Source organism: Lepus europaeus, chromosome 10 (assembly GCF_033115175.1).
Source record: "Lepus europaeus isolate LE1 chromosome 10, mLepTim1.pri, whole genome shotgun sequence".
NCBI lineage: Eukaryota > Metazoa > Chordata > Mammalia > Lagomorpha > Leporidae > Lepus > Lepus europaeus.
In genome coordinates this window covers 107,354,498-107,370,240 of record NC_084836.1, presented here as the reverse complement: position 1 = coordinate 107,370,240, position 15,743 = coordinate 107,354,498, and the positions used below count along the sequence as shown (strand labels likewise).

Genomic DNA, 15,743 nt, shown 5'->3' with positions numbered 1-15,743 from the left:
AGAGGGGAAGAGGTAGAGAGGGAGAGAGGAGGAGAGGGAGAGAGAGAGGGAGAGAGGGAGGGAGGGAGAGAGGGAGAGAGAGAGGGAGAGAGAGGGAGTGAGAGAGGGAGTGACAGAGAGGGAGAGAGAGGGAGGGAGAGAGGGGGAGAGAGGGAGGGAGAGGGAGAAGAGGGAGAAGAGGGGGAGGGGTATTCTAGGCTCTGAGAGAGACACGGGAGGCCTTAGGAGAACAGCTCTCAGGCTGGGGACTTAATGTGCACAGCCTTGGAGGGCTCTCTTCTTTCTACCACGAGAGTCCGCTGAGTTCCAGAAGGCTGTTAGTACAGGGCTTTATATCTCACAGGCGTTTAACTTACACGATTCAGCTTTGAGACAAAAAAAATGAGAGGAAAGCAAACATTGAGATGCACAGACGATCCTGAGCACTATTTTTCTCAGTGAGCTCAGGTACAGCGTGGGCGTGTAGGGGAGAAGGGAATTTTCTGATGTCACGCGTGTGGGCCTTGCAGCACTGAGTGTGATTCTGGGAGTTAACAATTTGGGTATTTCTAGGCAGCGTCACCCAGGTGTGCTTCTACTTTGTCTCTTGTGCTCAGGTGAAGAAGTGGGGATTTGTTCCAGCAGTGGAGTGAAAATCTGTCCTTGTTGACAAGCTGCGAGGAGGCATGTGGGTTTCCTCTGATGGTGACTCACGATGCTCCCTAGTCCCTGGTCCTTTTGCTCCTTCTGAAGACAGAGAAGACTGAATGATTTTTTAAAAAAAGATTATGTATTTGAAATGCATAGTGACAGAGAGTGAGAGATTGAGAGGTCTTCCATTTGCTGGTTCACTGCCCAAATGGCCACTATAGGCAGGGCTGGGCTAGGCCCAAGCCGGGAGGCAGGAGCTCATTCTGCATCTCTCACGTGGGTGTCAGGGGCCCAAGTACTTGGACCCTCTTCTGCTGCTTTCCCAGGTACATTAGCAGGGAGCTGGGTTGAAAGTGAAGCAGCCAGGACTCAAATCAGCACTCCAACATGGGATGCTGGTGTCCCAGGTGGTGGTTCAACCCTTTGCACTAGAATAGCAGCCCCAGCTTGAACAATTTTGAGCTCGGGTGGGCCCTATGACAAGTTCTAGCCAATGAGTTGTGAGCAGAAGTGATGGGCACCAGCATGGGTTAAAGTACACAATTGCTGGTGCACGAGCCCTCGAGCTGTCTTTCTCTCTGGCATGGTAACCACTGGTGGCTGCTTTGTAGGCCGGGGATCTTGAGTGACTGTGGGAAACCAAGCCACCCTGCCTATGTGATGGGAAACATGCGGCACTGAGTGTGAGAGAAATCTTCGTGGTCTTAGCTGAGATTTTGGGTTTATTTGTCACAATAGCATGACCCCACCCACCATGATACAGAGATTTAAAAACTTTATTACTTTGTTATTTCTTTTTTTTTTTTTTTGGAGAGGCAGAAATGTGCACACATGCACCCACATGTGTGCACATATACATCCAGAATGCCCATGTGGTGGTTCACTCCCCAGATTCTCAGAATGGCCAGGGCTGGGCCAGGCCAACGATGGAAGCTCCTAACCCAGTCACCTGAGCCGTCATTGTTACCTCCCAGAACCTGCAGTAGCAGAAAGCTGGATTTAGAAGCTGGAGGCAGGGTTCAAATCCTGGCACTCTGATGTAGGCTCTGGACATCTTAACCATTAGGTCAAATGTGTGCCCCAGTACAGAGATTTTTAAAGGGGAGTTTGGGGTACACATGATTGTCACTTACCCTGTGACATGGGAATTTGCATTTCTGTGATTGCAACAAAGCAGTAGCAGGGCTCCCACTTACAGAATCTTATTCTGGTTTTTTTTTTTTGGACAGGCAGAGTTAGACAGTGAGATAGGAGAGAGAGAGCCAGAGAGAAAGGTCTTCCTTTTTCCGTTGGTTCACTCCCCAAGTGGCCGCTACGGCTGGCATGTTGTGGCCGGCGTGCTGTGCCGATCTGAAGCCAGGAGCCAGGTGCTTCCTCCTGGTCTCCCATGTGGGTGCAGGGCCCAAGCACTTGGGCCATCCTCCACTGCCCTCCCGGGCCACAGCAGAGAGCTGGACTGGAACAGGAGCAACCGGGACAGAATCCGGCGCCCCAACTGGGACTAGAACTTGGGTTTCCGGCGCTGCAGGCGGAAGATTAGCCTAGTGAGCTGTGGTGCCGGGCAAATTCTGTTTTTTAAATACAGAATGCATCAGGAACTTCACAACATTCTTGTGCAGGAGCCCTGTTCATCTTGTCTGTATCTTTCCAGTTTTAGTGCATGTGCTGCCCGAGCAAACACCTTTCTGTCTAGAGTACAATGCTTGCTACTTCACATGCTATGTCTAAAAAAAAAAAAAAAAAAAAAAATTGGGGCCACCGTGGCTCACTTGGCTAATCCTCTGCCTCTGGCGCCGGCAACCAATATGGGCGCCGGTTCTAATCCCAGTTGCTCCTCTTCTAGTCCAGCTCTCTGCTGTGGCCCGGGAAGGCAGTGGAAGATGGCCCAAGTGCTTGGGCGCCTGCACCCGCATGGGAGACCAGAAGGAAGCACCTGGCTCCTGGCTTCGGATCGGCGCAGCGTGCCAGCCATAGCGGCCATTTGTGGGGTGAACCAACGGAAGGAAGACCTTTCTCTATGTCTCTCACTGTCTAACTCTGCCTGTCAAAAAAAAAAAAAAATGCCACCACTACCCTGTGAGATTGATAGAATAATTCCCATTCTGAAGATGAGAAAATGAGCAGAGTGGTCAGACGTCTTGTCCAAATCCACTGTGGCAGGGACAGATCCTAAAGTCAGACTTTATGACATCCCAACCAGTTGCTCTTCCTACATCACCACCTGCCCTTGCAGCTTCAGAGCTTCTCCCCCAAGAGACAGGGCTGGGCAGCTGGGGGTCTGGCGATGGAACTGCTCTGCCAGGCCTTGGCCACCCTCGGGCCAGCTCTGTCCGTGCTGTGTGCCAAGCCTCCAAGCACCTCCACTTACCCCACACTGCCTCCTACACTAATGATATTTATTCTTGCCACCCTGGCGGGGTGTTCCACTGCCTAATTACTGTTTAGAAACCTCTGAAGGTGGGAAACATGATGTTAAGTGCTTAATGGTTATAGGACTCACGTCAAGTCTGGAGTGGAGTGGGAGACTGGGGGGTTGTTGGCACAGGGCAGGGTGGAGAAACCGGGGACTCAGAGCAAAGAAGGGACATTGTGTCATAGAAGGGCAGGGCAGGGACCAAGGCTCTGGCAGTGCCTCCCCGGGCTGAAGCCAAGACTCTTACCCTATCTGGGTCATGTAGCTGTGGGACTGTCATCCACCACCATGGCCACCCCTGGATTCCTCTCTGGGGCCCAACCTTTGGTTTTTGCACACAGCAGACCATTTATTGAGTGCTCACTAGGTGCCAGGAACCTGCTTTGTTCACCACCCTAAGATAGGCTCTTCTCTGCATTTGGAGCCTGGGGCTGACAGGTGTGACATGACTGGCACAGGTGAGAAGGGTAGATCTGAACCCAGTCCTGTCTGGCTCCTGAGCCTGGGCTCTTAAACTCCAATCAGCCTCCTGCCTCTCTTGAGTGAAATTTGGAAGGACAGGCTCAGGAATCTTTGGAGTCAACAGTGACATGACTTTGAAACCTTGAACCCTGTGCCTATGCCTTTTAATCTGTCTGAATCATGGTACCCACCTCCCCAAGGTAAGAATTGTGGTTATATGTGGAAGCATTAACAAATGTGTGTGTCTTTCCTGAAGATTCTTGGACCTTACTTTTGGAAGATAGTCCAGTGATGCTCCTGTCTACTCTAGACTTGGGAATTTATCAGTCTCTTGAATATCCCCCATGATGGGGAGCTCACCACCTCTGAAGGCAGCTCTTTCTCAAGCTGTACTCAGGCATCTGATTCAGGGAGCTGTACCTGAGGACAGGTGCAGGCAAAGGAACAGCCTTAACCCCAGGGGATGTGGCGAGAGTAGGAGGAGGGGAGAGGGTGGGCACTTAATGGCTGCGTCCTGGTGGGTGTCTGGGGGCACACCTGTAATGGCGATGACTAGATGGTGATAATGGGCCATTTCCCTAATTGGCATTAATGACACCATTAGTTCTGAGCATCCACCTCTTGCTTTCTCTCCTGCCACACCCCACTGATTTTTTGCTCTGAATGGTGACACCTCACTTACTGATATCCCAACTTGTCTGGCCAACACTAGCTGTTCCTGGAAGCTTGGGCAAAGGGTGTGTTCTGGATCCTTCTGGACGCAGAGGAGAGTTCTGGTCTGCTTTGCCCTAAATACAAGTGAAAGCCTGGTTTCCTTCCAAAATGGGATGGTTGTTTCCTGAGAGCAGAGGCTGCTCATGACCCAGCTGATGGTTTGGGCCAGAAATCACCCCTCTCTGGGATTTGACATGGCTTCTAGGGGCCAGAGGCTGACCGCCAGCCAACCCACAGGAGGAAAAGGAGACGCATGGGCTGGTGGAATCAGAGAGATGGGAACTTGTGGGGCAGAGGGTAGCACAGAGAAGTCGTGAAGGGAGGAAGGAAACGAGGGTGAAAGGGAGGGAGGGAGAAGATGGGCAGAGAGGAAGGAGGGAGGGAGGGAAGGAAGGACAGGAGGGAACCAGAGTGCACGTTTTCACAAATGATTCCTCTGGGAGGCAAGGGTCCTCAGCTACCTATCTTCCTTTCTCCCTCCCTCCCTTCGCCCTGTGCAAGTCTTACAGACTCATATGTACAAGGGTCAGCTGGGCAGAAGAGAAAACAGGTGTTTTAGCTCCACTCCTGTCTGAGTCAGTTCAAGCCCCTGTCTCAGCATCTCTGAAATGCAGCCGTGGCTATGAAATGGAAATTCTTCCCTCCCTAGGGTCACGGGGCTGCCCTGAAGGGATGTTCTCTGGGTGTCTGAGGGGAGCTATGCAGGGCCTGTGTGACTCTAAATATGTCCCTTCCCTCCCTGGACATCAGTCTTTCCAGCTGCAGAGGGAAGAAATGTAGCGAGTGGTCCTGTAGTCCTGTCCTCCCAGCCTGAACCTGCCCCCCTGAGGTGGGACCAACCTGGGGGCGAGGAGAAGGGGAGGAGACACATGGGATCCGTGTTTTGCCAGCCAGATAGACTCATGCAAGCTTCTCAGGGCAGGGGGCGACCAGAAGCCATTCTTCTCAATCTGTGAGCGTCTGTGAGTCCTGCCTACTGCCTGCCCCTGGCCTGCAAGGAGGGGCCATGTGACAGCCAGAAGTGGATTTCTGGAGCCCCTGACCTCTGCACCAGGAAGAAACAGCTGAGTGTCTGAACTCCAGCTATGACTGCAGACCTGGACGCTAGGGACAGACCCAGGTTCTTGCTCCTCCAACTGTTCCAGTGGTTTTGTAAGCATCTGGGGCCCTAAATGAAGCCCCTTTCTGTGCGAGGTGCCTGGAGTGCTTTTTTATTTTATTTTTTTTTTACAGGCAGAGTTAGACAGTGAGAGAGAGAGAGAGAGACAGAGAGAAAGGTCTTCCTTCCGTTGGTTCGCTCCCCAAATGGCCACTACGGCCGGTGCACTGCGCCAATCCGAAGCCAGGAGCTTCCTCCTGGTCTCCCATGCAGGTGCAGGCCCAAGGACTTGGGCCATCTTCCACGGCCTTCCCAGGCCACAGCAGAGAGCTGGCCTGGAACAGGAGCAACCGGGAAAGAACCGGTGCCCCAAGCGGGACTAGAACCTGGGATGCTGGCGCCGCAGGTGAAGGATTAGCCAAGTGAGCCACGGCGCCGGTCTGGAGTGCTTTCTGTGTCTTGGACTGCATCATGGTTGACATGGAAGACCTGAAACCTGCCTAGGACTATAAACAAGTGCAGCTGGGAGTCAATCCCACGTTGGTCAGATTCCAGGGCCTGTGTTTCTATTTTTAACTGAAAAAAAAAAAAAAAGCATTGGGGAGCATGTCATGGCACAGTGGGTTAAGCTGCTGCTTGCAATGCTGGCATCCCATTTTGGAACACAGCTGCTCTGCTTCTGATGCAGCTGCTTGCTAATGCACCTGGGAAAGCAGCAGCAGAAGGCCCAAGGACTTGGACCTTTCTACCCACGTGGGAGTTCCGGACTCCTGGCTTTGGCATCGTAACCATTTTTCAGCATAGAGTTCAGCAGCACTAAGTACCTGCACACGACTGTGGAGTCATTGGCACTATGTAGCCCTGGAAATTTTTTCATTTTACACAGCTAACTCCCTGTTCTCCTCCCTGAAAGCTCTATTTTTTGTCTCTATAAATGTGACTACTCTTGCTGTCTCATACAGTTGGGGTCACAGAATAGTGGTCCTTTTGTGACTGACTTATTTCACTTAGCATCATGTCCTCAAGGTAGATCCATGTGATAATGTATATTAGAACCTCCTTTCTTTCTAAGGCTGAATTGTATCCCATTGTATCAATCGATCGAGCTATCTATCCATCTATGTACCTATCTATCCATCTATGTACCTATCTATCCATCTATGTATGTATATATGTATGTATGTATCTATCATCTGTGTATGTATGTATGTATGTATCTATGTGTGTATCTATATATCTGTCTATTCATCTATGTATGTATATATCTATCCATCTGTGTATGTATGTATGTCTCTATCTATCTATCTATCTATCTCACATTTAGCTTTTCCTTTCACCCTCTGCTCCAAGCTTTGGGTTGTTGTAAATAATGCTGTGGTGAACATAGGTATGTATGGAAGGGTCAGTTGGCTCAGTGTTTCCTGTGTCACACCAGGCTGAAGGCATGTTCCCACTCTCTTGCCTCTGAGGCTGAGGGGTGGAATATTGTCTTCCCAAAGTTGATATGCAGGGTTGTCAGTCATTCCTTGGGAAACCAGGCTGTTTTCCCAGCCCTCCCCCTGAGCAGGTGGATGCACCAGGCTGAAAAGGGGCTCAGAAAGGGAAGTGGGAGGGAAGCCTCGGGGCAGTTTGAGAAGCAGCAATCTACGGGTCAGTATCTGAGCCTGGTGGAAGGAGACACTGAGACAGTGCCCTGCTCCTCTCGGCTGACTTACCACACTTCCTATCTGACAGGTGGGATGGGATTAGGGAATCCGTGGGTGGAAGTGGGGGGTACTAGAGTGAGACTTGCTACCCAAGTGAGATCTCCAGGTTGGCTTGAGTGCCCTTGGGTCCCTGAATTGCTACTCAGTTTCCGTTTTGCCCATCTTTATCTCCTGTTCCCAAAGACTGGGACTTCCCCCTGGCTTCTTTTATTGATGGATTTCTTCAAAGTATTCAGTCATCTATTCAGTAGCTACTTACTGGATGTTGGTGTGTGTTGGGCATTGGAGATAGAGCAGCAAACAAGGAACTATGGGCCTGACCTTGGGAATATTGCACTCCAGCAGGAAGGACTCAGTAAATCCACACAGAGGATGACTTAAAGTGTTGGCAAGTGCCATGGAGAAAATGAAGCAAGGCAGAGAGTGACTGAGTGAGGGGCGGGTGGGGTTGAGAGGTCAGTTAGGTACCTCTCTCCAAGGAGGTGACAATTGAATGAGATTCCAGCCCTGCGAAGGGTCTTGGAAGGACACTCCAGATGCAGGGGACAGTGAGTGCAAAGGTCATGAGGCAGGACAGAGAGCTTGGCATGTTCATGCAGTAAACAGAAGGTGTTTGCTTCTCTCCAGCTGCTGAGATGCCCCTGACCCAGCAGAGCACACAACCGGGACCAAGGGGAGGCAGCTCCCCACATCCTGGCCCCGATCATCTTTCATTTACTCACTTCTGCTTCTTCCCACGCTTTCCTCCTGTCTCCCTTCACTGCTGTCTTCCCAGAATGCTCCACAGTTGAGGCCAAGAAGCCAAAGACCTCTTTTTTGGACACACAGTCTTACTCAACTTTGAGGTCAGAAAATGGTTTCCACAGACAGAGGCCTGTGTGTCTCTGATGTGGTGTGCCCTGGGGCACTGGGCACATCTTGGCTCAGGTTGTGTACATTGGGCAAGACCAAGTGGAGGTTGACAAACATCTCATTCATTTATTCCCCCATTAATCAGTGATGATTAGAACCACTATCAACCAATTTAAGAATAACAAGATGGCAGCTAATGAAGGGCACTAGCAAAGGAGATTTTTCTGAGGGGCACTAACTGATACTTGAGGCCCAGGTGAGATTTTTAGAAGGAGCTGATGCATGACCTGAAGGCTGAGAGTTAAGTAGGGACTGAGCTGTGGTGAGACTCATGAGAGAATTCCATTCTCTGGACATCGCCTGTAAAAGGCCCTGAGGCAGGAGTGAGCATGGGGTACATGGGGAATCTCCAAGAGCTTGTATGGACTGAGGAGTGTGTGCAAAGGAGGATGTGTGGAAGGATCTGGTTCGGAAGTTCTCTAGCCTGTGATGTCCAGATTTTGTAGGCTCTGTTTACCATAATGGATTTTTTTTTTTTTTTGCATTATAAAGTGTTTTATTAGAGTCATGTCAATCTTGGAGGTAAATTATTGCAGAGGAGGAAAAAGATGGAAGGGTTGGCTAATTCCCCCTTTCTCCTGTGCTTTTCTTGCATAAGGAAAGTGATCTCTGCAGGCAAGGCATGCACTTCAGAGCCTGCCCGTCCTCCCCGGTGTCCTCTGCCTCTCCAGCCCAGCACTTCTCGGGCATCTCTCCGGGGTACCTCTTGCCTGTCTTTGGAAAATCCTACCCCTTCTGCTGTACGAAGCTTCAAAGCACAGTGCTCAGGCTTGTGTATACAGGGACGAGAATGTGTTGGAGGACGACAGGACAGAGGGAGAGGGACCTATGAGTGGACATCGTGGTCATCTGGGGCTGGGGTGGTGGCAGAGTGGATGCATTTGAAGCTGCTTTTCAGATCTTTTGAAGGTTTGAGTGTGGCTTCCTGGAACCTATGGATGGACATAGTCACTGGAAGAAGAAACACAGGGGGCTGGCCCTGTGGCTCAGAGGGTTAAGCCCCCACGTGCAACAACTAGCATCTTATATGAGTGGCCCTTTGAGTCCCAGCTTCTCCATTTTGAACCCAGTTCCCTTCTAATGTTTCCTGGGAAAGCAGTGGGTGATGGCCCAAGCACTTGGACCCCTACCAGCAACTTGGTAGACCTGGATGGAGATCCAGTCTCCTGGCTTTGGCCTGGTCCAGCCCCAACTGTTACTGCCATTTGAGGAGTGAATCAGCAGATGGGAGATCTCTCTCTCTCTCTCTCTCTCCCTCTCCCTCTCCCTCTCCCTCTCCCTCTCCCTCTCTCCCTCTCTCTCTCTCTCTCTCTCCCTCCCTGCCTCCCTCCCTCTCTTACTCTGCCTTTCAAATAAATAAAGAATTTTTTTTGAGGAAGCCACATATGAGGCAGGGAGGGGAAGGGGGTGAGGGAGGAGTCTGGAACCTGTTGAGCTTGAGATAATGAAGAACTTGGAAGCACACAGCTGTTCTCCCATGACCCAGTCACTTAACCGCTCTTCAGGTTCTTCATCTGTAAAGTGGGGCGCAGACCATGCCCATCTCATGGGGTGGTTGTGAGGATTAAGTGAGCAGTGTTTAGTACACTGATTAGCATGTGCAAGCTCTGTGGCACTGTTGGTTAAATCTGTTCCAGGGGCTGCTTCTGACAACCATGTGGTTACCCTGGATCTGAGGGCTGGGAGGAAGCCCTGACTGAAGGCAGATAGGAAAATCATTTTCCTGGGTTGTTGCTCCTGTCCACAGAGTAAATGTTCACATGGTTACTACTGAAACATTTCAGGGGCTGTCATTGTGGTATAGTGGGTAAAGCTGCCGCCTGAGCCAGAATCCCATATGGGTGCCAGTTTGTATCTTGGCTGCTCCACTTCCCATCCAGCTCCCTGCTGATGGCCTGGGAAAGCAGTGGAAGATGGCCCAAAAGTCTGGGCCTCTGCCACCCATGTGGGAGATCTGGATGAAGTTCCTGGTTTCAGCCTTGCCCAGCCCTGTCCATGCGGTCATCTGGGGTAGTGAAGCAGAGGATGGAAGATCTCTCTCACTTTCTCTCCCTCTCACTTTCTCTCTCCCTCCCCATCCTATGGCTTTTCAAATTAAAAGAATTAAAATATCTCAGAGAATTAATCCTTTACAAGCAGGTTCTAATATTTAGGAGGGAGGTATGAGTGTTTGCATCCAAACAATTAATATGCCAACTGCAAACCAAGCCCCTACACTCATCAGAGTCTCCTGGGAACTAGTTTTTGGTCACACTTCAGCATTTAGTTTGGGTTATTGTGTGTGTTCTGGAGCAATAAAATTGCAGTCCATTTTCAAAAATGCATTTCACTTTCCCCTGTTCACATTGGTCCTCTTCCTGTTAGCCAGCCTGCGTTAATGGAGTGTCTGGAATCACTTTGAACTCACTTCTATTTTGGTTCTAAATAGTAAGCTCACATGGTCCTAATGGGCAGCTGTTTTGAGATGGGGCGAGAGCCCGTGTTGAGAGGCATGCTCTGTCTGCACCCTGTGTGTCTATTCCAGGTGGTCTGGAGCAGTGGCTCATGTGAATGAGGATGGTAAATATGCAGTTTCTTCTGATGCAGCTCTGGGATCTGTGTTTCTCCTATCCAAGAAGTCTAGCTTCAGCAGAAGAGGCGAGAACGTGTGACTAGTAGAAAGAGATGGATGGGCAAGAAGGTAGACCAGCTGCAGGCTACATGCCTGCGTCAGTTGTCTGTTGTGGACAGCATTACCCCCAAATTGAGTGGCTTGTTTGGGTGAATTTTCTGCTGGTCTCTGGGCTCATCCGTGGCTCTGTGCTATGGGGAATTGGTCTCAGCTGGGGTAGTGGGGGTGCCTGGGATTCTTGGTAGGGTATGGGTCATCCTGATCTTCCTGTAGCAAAGGAGTCTCAGAGCAGAGATCTCATTGGTCAAAACAAGTCACCCATCAAAGCCTAGTGTCACTGGTGGGGAACATGGATTCTGAGAAGCGGTTCATTATGGGGCTTTATTATAACAATGTATTGCAACAGTCAGAGCAAGATTTATAACTTTAACCTCACCAAACCATATATTGGTGGTGATAATCACACTACTGTTATTAAAAAATACCATTTTATTTAATGCTCATTAGGGGTCAGGAGCTTTAACTTACACGTTCAGTCATTTAATCTTCACAGCACTTCTGTCAGTTTCAAGCCACCCAGATTCTCTAGGGAGGAAATTGAGGCTCTGAGCACATCTACTGGCTGTCATTCTTCCCGTGGTGGAAAAGGCTCAGCCCGAATCCTTCCATCATGGCCAAGAGATCGTTGGACAAAGCTAAATCACATTTCCAAAGGAGGCTCTTGGACTCCCTGAAATGTAAGCAACTTTCACCAAACGACAGTTTGATGAGCTGAGCATAGTGAATCAGAAACACGAGGCCGATGTTTGTCTTCATCTGCACAGGGGTTTGGCAGTTTCCAAGTCCCCTTGGCAAGCAGGATCCCGGCCCTGCCAAAACCTGGGGCTTTGGCATAACAGTGCTGGCCTTCAGGTCAGGCCGGGCCTCCTGCCCTCCTGCTGTTCAGATCAGAGGCCTGGCCCCTTGCGGCCTCTCCTGCTGTTCCTTCCTGCCCTCGAGCCCCGAGGACACGACGGCAGGAGGGATCTCCACAGCTTGTCACATGTGGGAGCAAGATGGCACGGAACATGGCTTCCTGGAGCGCTGTCAGAGCAGCAGCTCTCAAGGTGCCAGGAAAACCGAGGCTCGGAGACGGTGGTGGCAGGGCCCAGGCTCGGGGCGTGATGTCGGGAATCAGCTCTGATGGGGAGGAGCTTGGCCCAGCAGGATGGGGAGGCTGACCCGGGGCCAGCAGGAAGGCAGCCTCGCCTGATTCCTTTAAGATCCTGGGATGTTAATCTGAGCAGGTTTCAGACTGAAAGAGGTTGGAAGGAACCTGGCTAATTAGTTTATTTTTTAGCGGTAAACTTCTCAAAGGCTTTACTATTCTGATGTGGCAGTCCAAGGGGGGAGGCAGGGGGGCAGCAGATTCCAGCTTGTCTGCCAGGGGAGGATTTTATTCCGCATTTTGTGGGGCTGGTGTTCTGCAGGGTGCACAGAATGCTATTTGACGAGTATTCGCCCTGCAGGTGCCAGGAGACAAACTCCGAGGTGGCAGGGACCTTGTCTGCTGTGTTTATATCCCTGGAGTCTTGTACGTGATGAGTGCCCAATAAATACTGGGTACCTAAGTAAATAACCGAATGCAGGGTATTCAGAGTGCCTTCCCTCTTTCCCTCCCTCCCTCCCTTCCTTCCAAGTATTTATTATGGTAGGCGATATGCTAGGGCTTGGGCTTACAATAGTGAAACAGAACAGGTCTGTTGTGTGCTAATTAATTAATGACAAGTTTTGGCTGCAGACTATCGGCCTTTGCTGCAGTAGCTGGAGAAGGGTGAGAGGCTCGGAGCTGCCCAGACCCTCAGAGCGCTGGAGCGAAGACCCCCACGGCAGGCTGCTTGTCATGGTCAGACCTCAGGCTCCCTCTTGCTCCCCAGGGATTCCCCCAAACTTCCCCATTGTCCTGAGTGCCACAGATATCACAGACCTGGCACAGCAGACCCCTTGCCCCTCAGGTCCTCTTCCCCGCTGCGGCTGAAGCCAAGGCACTGGGCCGTGAGCTCCGGAGAAGGCGGAGAAGGCTGTGTCTGTTCTGCCCACCAGGGGAACTCCGGTACCTGGCAGGGTCCTGGCCTTGGACGAATGACAAAGGCCAGGAGTGAAGCCGACTGGAGGCATGGGTCCACCGGGAATAGTAAGAGAGAAACAAAGGGGTAGTGTCTCAAGTTCTGGGACATTCCGGACCTTGTGATCATGGCCCCAACAAGGGCTAGGAATGTTCTTGTAGCTTCTACTACTGATCCCGAGGCAGGACTCAGCCCATGGCCCCCTCTCTCCCCTAGTGGCCAACTCTTCTCCCAGGGGCCTGGAAATACTTCTCTGCAGGAGGCTTGCAAGTGCTCTCAGGGGAAAACAGGGTGGTCTTCTGGGGAGGGGAAGGCTTACGTGATCTCACGTTGGTCAGCTTCCTTCCTGCCCATCAACAAAATGTTCTAGGGTGCAGAGGGTCCCAGGACCTTTGCTTATCCCAGGTTGGCCCTCAGCAGCTGCATAAGGTGCTGCCAGTGGTTGCTTCTGTTGGAGCTGGAGCTGGACTCCTCTTGTCAGATGCAGGGCAAAGACCAGAGGACACGCAGAGTGTCTGCATCCGGCCAGCATCAGCATGGACCCCCACTGCTGACTGCAAACGGTGCGGTGGTCCTGAGCAGGGGGATCCTGGGGCTGCCCCCAACGCTTGTCCCTGCGATTCTCAGGAGGCTGGAGTAGGTCTTGTGCTTGTGCCTTACACAGTCCTGCAGGGCAGAAGTTGCTGCATCATACAGGTGAGGAGACAGAATCTCAGGGGACAAAGTGACAAGTCAGAGTCCCAGGGGCTGCGTGGGGTCTGAGATCTGCGCCTGAAGCCCCAGAGGTTTTCAGCCAGCCTCAGGGTCTCCTTGATCAGGAAGGATCACCCTCCCAGGCTGCCACACACTCAGATTTGGCAATGGAAGGGGAAAGCCCAAGGAAGAGACCTGGAGGGTGTGGCCAAAGGCCATGGGGTTAGGAGAGAGGAGGAAAGCCACCATTCATTCAGATACTACTGGGCTTCCATTCTAGGCTAAACCATGGGATCACAGCAGAAAGAAACCCAGACTTTGGCCTTGTGGATTCTGAAGAAGAGTTAGATATTATCCAACTATTGCACTGATTGTGCGACAGTACTTAGAAAGAAAAGGACAAATGCTAGGAGATATTATGGGGGGCGGGGTCTGGCATGGCCAGGGGATAGGGAGGCATTTCTGAGGAATAAATGCTTCAGCCAGGCTTTCAAAAAGAGCAGCTCTTAGCAGGGTGAGTGTGAGTGTGGGGGTGTGGGGAGAAGAAAGACATATTTCAGAGACCGCCAAAAACACATGCAAAGGCCCTGGGGCAGAAGAGATCCTCTTGGTCTCTGAAAAACAGTGTAGAAGCCAAGGTGGTGTCTTGATGTTGGAGCCTTGGCAATCACTGAAATATTTTAATCAAAGTAGGAGAAAAATATCCCCCCACTCTGCCCCAGTTCCTGTGTAAGAGGATGCCATTCCTCTTAAAAGCTGAGAGTAAGCATGACGAGAAAGCCTGGCAAGTGCATTCTGTTTGACAAGCTTCCGTTTTCCCATCTCTGAGAGCTGGATTCAATGATTGGTGCTTTCTGCTTAGTTCAGATACTCTGTGGTTCTCTCTCTGTGCTGCCTCTCTCTCAGTCCTGGGGAGAAGAAAGTCTGTGTACTTCTCCACCCTCCTTGTGAGCGTGTAATACGCGAGCACTAGGAGAGTGAGTTCCTGTGCACACATGGGTGTGTACCTGTGAGAACCTGGGACGGGCATGGATGGACACTGCTGTCCTGGTGAGGCCATGCAGTGTGTCTCCCAGACCTAAACACGTGCCTCGGGGGTGCTCAGACCCTGCTCCTCGGCATCAGCATTCAAGAAACACCTGTGTGTGGGAGGCATGCAGGAAGATGTTCATTTTAGCATTGTTTATAAATAATGGCAAAAATGAGAGAACTTTAAGGCCTACTACCTGGCAACTGTTCCACATTATGGCTCATTCATAATATCCCATACTAAACAGCCATGAAAGGAAATAAGTGCATCGTCTTTGTAACACAATGAGCGATCTCTGAGATATCCTGATGCCTGGACAACCAAGTTGTAGGACAGTATATACAGGCGGAAACATAAGTACAGGAGCGCCTGCTTGAGCTTTTGTGTAATCTGTACCTATCAAAGAACAGAGGTTTGGAAGAGAACTATTTAGCTGATAATAGTAGTGGCTGCTGGATGGAGACCAGGATTGCAGGTGACAGCTGTCAAAGGCGACTCTTCCCTTCTTGGTAGTATTCTAAGCTTTTAAAAAGGAAGAATGCATGTATGGAAGTATTTTGTAAACTAAAATTAATCAATAATGAGATACGGCCCTTTAAGATATTCAAGGCAATAGTGACCAGACTTACTGGTGTGTGCTGGGGGAAGCATTGCTGTTTTTCTGTGTTTGATAGAGAACACTTTAGTACATTCACGGCGTGGTAAAAAAGGGAACAAAGGAAATCGTTCTTCCAACGTAGCTCTTCTCCAAATGAGCTCAGCAGCTAAGAACACTCGGGGGAACTGAGGCCCAGCGAGTCCATGTGACTGCAGGCAGTGTGAGTCAACGGGTGGGGGAGGCCGAGGCCGTCCACAGCGCCCGCTTGCGTCACGTGATCCCAGCATTCAGCAAACTGGCTTGTTTTGCAACCCAGGCAGGTCCTTTAACCACAAGCCTGCTGGCTGGCCCCATGCGGCTCCGGGAGATGGTGCCAGCCCTCTTCCCTCGAATGAGTCATGCCTCTTCCCGCAATAGCTGGGGGAGGATGTGGACAAGTTGGTCTCCCAGGCAGAGGTGCAGCCACTACCCAGAGTCCCAGCAGCGCTGGTCACTCTGGAGGCCAAAGGGCCCCGGGGGCTCCTGGGGAAGCCCCTGATGGGGACTGCTGTGTTGGCGTGCAGATCAACACAACAAGGGACATCCTTTTCACACCAACCAGTGCTTGTGTGTGGTGATCACACACAGGAGGCAGAATTGGGGGGCTTCCATCAACCGTGGGGTGCATATTGTGCGTTTATGCAGTGTAGTTATCTGTGAGGGAGGACAGGCTAGCCTCATTACACAGATGGTGACGCTGAGCCTTACTGGAACCAGGAGATTCGTCTAAG

At 51.0% G+C, this 15,743-nt stretch overlaps 1 non-coding gene across 1 annotated transcript; it reads right to left on the bottom strand.

Annotated features, from left to right (window-relative positions):
* Nucleotides 1-2,205: 2,205 nt before the first annotated feature.
* On the bottom strand, nt 2,206-2,311 carry LOC133769243 (U6 spliceosomal RNA). The gene has a single exon (XR_009867138.1). It is a non-coding gene; the product is annotated as a U6 spliceosomal RNA (small nuclear RNA).
* Between the last annotated feature and the right edge of the window lie 13,432 nt (nt 2,312-15,743).